The sequence below is a fragment of the Saccostrea cucullata genome, unplaced genomic scaffold (genome assembly GCF_032062105.1).
Source record: "Saccostrea cucullata isolate Sc308-1 unplaced genomic scaffold, CSIRO_AGI_Scuc_v1 ctg11549, whole genome shotgun sequence".
In the NCBI taxonomy this organism is placed as follows: domain Eukaryota; kingdom Metazoa; phylum Mollusca; class Bivalvia; order Ostreida; family Ostreidae; genus Saccostrea; species Saccostrea cuccullata.
The window spans coordinates 81,837-87,836 of NW_026938838.1; the positions used below are offsets into that span (position 1 = coordinate 81,837).

General features: G+C 34.8%; 1 protein-coding gene across 1 annotated transcript in view; it reads right to left on the reverse strand.

Moving 5' to 3' along the window:
• LOC134251501 (nose resistant to fluoxetine protein 6-like) overlaps positions 1 to 537 on the reverse strand; it is a 68,414-nt gene extending 67,877 nt beyond the window's left edge. The window contains exon 1 of the mRNA XM_062733924.1: positions 451 to 537. The gene's annotated coding sequence lies outside the window, so the exon portion shown is untranslated. The remainder of the gene's footprint in view (positions 1 to 450) is intronic.
• Positions 538 to 6,000: the final 5,463 nt, after the last annotated feature.

A 6,000-nucleotide genomic window follows, 5' to 3' on the forward strand; every position in this document is an offset into this window, starting at 1 on the left:
GTATCAACTGACAGTTAAACTGCTATAAACATTTTAGGTGAAAAAAAAATATCCATTGCACATGTCAACATGGTCAAAGTGAGTCCCACATATTAACCTCAATCTATATATAAATATGTGTACATGCATGTGTAACCATGCAATGGGAACAGATTATTATAGTGACTGGAGAACTTCTTAATAAAAATCTCAATTTGCAGATCATCATCATGTAGCAATCAAGATTAATTACGTATATATCATCAGTTCATATTAGCGTTATTAGGTAAACGGAAAGAAGCCTTAGACTGAACAGTTAGAAGGCCTAGGCCTATTTCTGATTACGAAATCCTTCAATAGATCTAGGCCTGGGCGCCTATAAATTAAACACTGTTAAAAAAACACACAAAAATGTCTTATTCTGTTGACAGATTTAAAAAAAAATTAATCGTACAATACCACAATTTATACTTTCTATTTTCCATCCATGAGTGACAGAGTCTGTCCAAAAGTTTGATGATCAATGTTTACAAACTGAACGTGCACGTATGGTATGCCGTTGGTGCTATAAATACGATAAACACGGATTTGGATAAACCGATAAATGTCTGACGGCCCGGAACAGCTAATGTTAGTGGAATCGAGGTTTTCACTGAAACTTAATCCCTTTCAAGCTTATCTTTTAAAAAGATCGGTTAGCTGCGCTGTAGCATTATAGATTTGACCCATTTGTTTTTGCTGAATCGATTAATAAGGGGACGACGATTTGATTCTGAAGGGGGGGGGGGGGTTCGAGTCAGATTTTTTTTTTTAATTTCCTGTCGGTGAAAGACAGAATATTTCTTTCCAACAAGATCAAGAAAATTTTTTTTATTTTTCTTCATCACTGAAAAAAAGTTTGACAACCAAAATAAATAAATAATTTTTTTAAATCTAATTCGGAAGGGGAAATAGCTCACTGATCAGAAGCAGATTATCTATTTCCTTCCCTTTCGCGGATAGATTATTCATTTTCAACATTTTCGAAGACAGAATACTTAATTCACAAAACTGGCAACCCCACCTCCAAATCAAATGCTCTTCCCCTAATAGGAAGGCACATTGGTGCACTGGAGGTAAGCCGAAAAACCAGGCTTCTTCACGATTTTGATATTTTACGAAAGTCAGGAAAATTTCGTAACGGGGGGCGCAGTAGAAGGCAGGGGGTTTTGTGGCTTTACAGAAAGCTCCCAATGGGTCTAAGACAATGTCCTTTTGGGGGGTCGGGGGGCGAAGCCCCTGAGAGCAGATAATTTCTTACAAATAAGAAATGTTTTTTCCTTGATTTTAGGATATTGGACATACAAGTTTTATATACAAAAATTTTAAAACGGGGGGGGGGGGGGGGGGGGGGGCTGGATCCGCCTTTGCATAACTCCTATTTATGCTTTTTAGAGGCATTCAGTATTTTACTGTAATTTCAATTTCGAGTTGAACCAGAAGTCTCTGTCGAGACTGAAGCTCTACTGGTTTGTACTTATAACAAATGAAGACAAAAATAGCAGTTGGGACTTAAAACTTTACAACAGCAATAAATAGAATAATGATGCTTGATTGAGCTCTTTTTGTGGCAAGATACTGCAATAAAACTACAGCTGTAGGAGTAGCTATTAATAAACTTTCAGAGTATTTTCAATTTTAGTAACCATGGCAACATCATTCCTCGAAATCAAAAATCGATATACAGAATGGTGTATCTTAGTGTAGTCTACTTGTGTGCCAAGTTATATTGAAATCAGACCAAAACTGTAGGAGGTGTAGCATTTTGAAAGCATTTCAGAGAAATTTTTATCTTTAGAAACAAAGGCAACACCGTTCATCGAAATAAAAAATCGATACACAGAATTATGTACCTTAGTGTAGTCTACTTGTGTGCCAAGTTATATTGAAATCAGACCAAAACTGTAGGAGGTGTAGCATTTTGAAAGCATTTCAGAGAAATTTCTATCTTTAGAAACAAAGGCAACATCGTTCATCGAAATAAAAAATCGATATACGAATTATGTATCTTAGTGTAGTCTTCTTGTGTGCTAAGTTATATTGAAATCAGACCAAAACTGTAGGAGGAGTAGCATTTTGAAAGTATTTCACAGAAATTTCTATTTTTAGTAACCACGGCAACATCGTTCATCGAAATCAAAAATTCGATACACAGAATTATGTACCTTACTTGTGTGTTATATTGAAATAGTCTACTTGTGTGCCAAGTTATATTGAAATCATTGATTATTTAATAAGACCAAAACTGTAGGAGGAGTAGCGTCCGTCCGTCTGTCTGTCTGTCTGTCTGTCCGTCTGTCTGTCTGATTTTTTGAAAAAATTTTTGGTCTGTTTACAGACTAAAAATAGAAAGAAACAGATTTCAATATAACTTGGCACACGACTACACTAAGATACATAATTCTGTATATCGGTTTTTGATTTTGATGAACGGTGTTGCCGTGGTTATAAAAATAGAAATTTCATAAATAAAAAGTCATTCTGTGTATCGGTTTTTGATTTTGAGAACCATTAGAAATTTCTGTGAGCATTTAATAATTCCGCAAATACATAAAGAGATGTACTATTTATTGCTGTTGGAAAAGTGTACTTTTCTCTTCCTTTGCTGTTCATTTTTTTTTAAGTATTAAAGTATCAAAACAATATATAGGCACATTATTTTATACACACAGGGCACCATTCATATACTATACTCATAGTACCTCGATCATAAGAAGGAGATGCCATGTGAACGAATTGTGGACCCCCTGACCACCATCAAACATACATGCATAGATGGTATACTAAATCTCTTGAAATTAATAAGAGGAATTTGATCGAGAGCACAGAAAAAAAATAATCGAATAAGATTTTTAAAAGTGTGGAAGACAGCTAGACAGACGGACTAACGGCTTTAAGGGTGCAATAACAATATAACGTATCGGAATTTTCTACATTCTAGAGAAGATGCGGATCGAGAATGAAACATTCTCATTGCTGCTAGACGGGTTTAACAGATTTTTCTGTTAAATTGATTATTTGGGAGGGAAAAGAGGAAGGAAGATTAGAAATGTAATATGCAATATTTAGGGTTGGATTTTTCGCTGAAAAATTTTAATTAGTTTAGTTATTATATACTAATGCCTGAATGGCCTTATAGGAACTGAAGGGGGCGTATCCCCAACATTCACCCCGCAATTGCAAGGCCGTAACTACCACTGAGGCAAGTGAGGCAAATGCCTCACTAAATTTTAAGAGTTTTCTGAAAAGTGAAAAAAAGTTTTACATAGAACGTATGAATTATGTGTGTCTTCATGCTCAATTAATATTTTCAACTTTTGCTTCAATTTTTAAATCGTTCATCTCACCAGGTGCCTCAATATACCCCCGCTTGAGAAGTGGGAGGGTGTACTGTAATCGGTATTTCCGTCCGTCCTTCCTTCTGTCTGTTATGCTTTGGGGTACCCATCTTTTAACCACAACTCCTCTTATACCACTGAGTGAAATTTAATGAAACTTTCACAGAATCTTTTTTACATATTGCCATTGTGCACTTTCTATTTTATTTTTTGATCCGACACATATTTTGGGTTTCCCGGCCACAGCAAATCTTGGACTTTGCCATTATAACCATATGGGAGGCGGGGGTATCATTTAGTGAGCTCACTGCTCACAGTACCTCTAGTTTTCATTTAGAACGCATCATTGTGAAATATGATTCAAAGTATTTGTTTTGCAAATTGTTTAATTGTTTAACATCCCTTCTAAGAATTTTTCATTCATATTGAGACACTACTACTTGCCGTTAAATCTGTATAGGGCTTTCAGGGTCACTGAAGATGATTGAACAGTGAGAGATTTTTTTGTGCAGGACATCGTTTTTACGGTCTAATCCAAAGGACCACTTTCCACATCTTGCAGTGGAAATCGAACCCATGATGTAAGGATCAACTCCTGAGTCTGCAATTCTAGAGCATACACCCAACCACTGTGTCATGCGGGCGACAGTTCAAAACGTAAAAAAAAACTTCTAAAATTAAATCTTTTATTTTCTAATACCCATGTTTCAGAATTCCCCACGCCTGTAAACCCCCATCACTGGTCATCAGGTACTACCCTTGCCCCGTCTGGGACTAGGAGTGCCCAGAACCCTTGCCTTACTAAAATTTTGAGCCTAGTTACGGCCTTGAATTGATATCACTTCCCACAAAATGCATAGATATTTGAAAAATATATGAAGGTTTTAGAATTTCTTAAATTTCTTGCAATTCTTGAATTTGTATCGGAAAGAATTTACAAGCTGCAAGATTACCTTTCCAAATAATGGTTTTTGTTTTTTTTTTTTATACAGCACCATACATCAAGGCCGTAACTAGACTCAAAGTTTTAGTGAGGCAATGGAACTGGGGGCCACCCGAGTCTCAAGTCCATAGGAGTTTCTGAGGGGGTTCTCTGGGGACACGGGATTTCCCAAAATTATAGTTCGCGTTCAGTAGTGGCTATCTAGAGCGTTTGGTTCAGAGGAATATTGATCCTTACGTTGAAGGTTCGAATGAACACTGCGGGGTGTGAAGACTTGTCCTTCGGAAGATACCGAGGTCCCATGTTGCAGTATTATATTGATATTGAGTATAACTCTAAAATTTGCAGCCCTATACTGCCAAGTGGTGGCATCTCAATAAGAGGGAAAAAATCTTGGAACGGACGTAAAACAGACAAACGAATTAAAACTAAAGTTTTGAATATTATTTTTTTACTTGCGTTCTAAACACACCTTAATTGTCAGAAGATTTACAGGTTTACAGAAATTGAAACAAAAATTGAAAGTATTATTTTAGTACTAAGACAAACATAATTAATTAAAGTTAAAAATAAATCTTTTTTTCAATTTTAACAATGCTCTAAAATGTTAGTGAGGCATTTGCCTCACTTGCCTCAATGGTAGTTACGGCCTTGTACATTCCATTCTTCTGAAAAAATATAAACAACATATAGTCTATTATGTTTGGGTGTGTTTAATGCAATTTTTATTTTCATTTTATATATTTGTTTGAAGCGAGAAGTGGATCGTTGCTTTGCACAAAACCATAGAGATGACAGAGTTATCGCCCTTCATACACACCAGTCGCCAATATATATACACTAATTGATTTGGTAGGAAAGGTTATTCATTTGGTCACTGTTTACTTCATATCGACCTCATTCTGTGTAATGTCACGGCTGTCACATTGTCCTGATCACAGATGAAAGAGAGAGTCGAAATTCTAGATTTAAACCAATGGTTAAGACAGTCATGGGGTCAGTGTGAAATGGAATCTTAACGATGGGATGTGCTGCATCTTCTGCAGGTATAGTATTTACATAGCCTACAGCATTGCGAAATAGTATAGAAACGATCATTTATAATTATAGATCAGGCATTTCTTAATTCTTTCATTTAGTTAATAAAAATCATAATTTATAATGAACGTAAGAGCAGAATTTAATATCTATAAGTTAAAAATAAATTTGTAGGAATCATTGAATAGATAAGTTTAAAAGCTTTTGTAAAAATAGTTTATGGCAAAGACAACAAAAATGTTATTGAAAAATGTGACAATAATCTTTTTGGTCACACATTTAAATGTATTATATTAACAAGTTAGATTCTAAAAGTAATTAACTGTTGATTTTTTTTTTTTTTTTTTTTTTTTTTATATTTTTTAGATGAACCAGGACCCGTAATTCCAGAGCCGGTAGGACAAGTATATTTCACAAACAAAGATCAACACAATGCTGGTATATTTGCCCTTTAAATTATTTGGATATATTTTTTAACCCTTTGATACTATAACAATTAAAATAGACAATAAACCTTCATGTAATTGATATTTAAAATCACTTTACATCAGTGGCTTACTGGTCTGGAAAATGGTCAGCCATCACATTTTTTTTTTTCAGACCAGTGAGCTACAGATCTGCAGTTTTATTTACAAATTTTGATTTTTTTAATTATAAATGTTT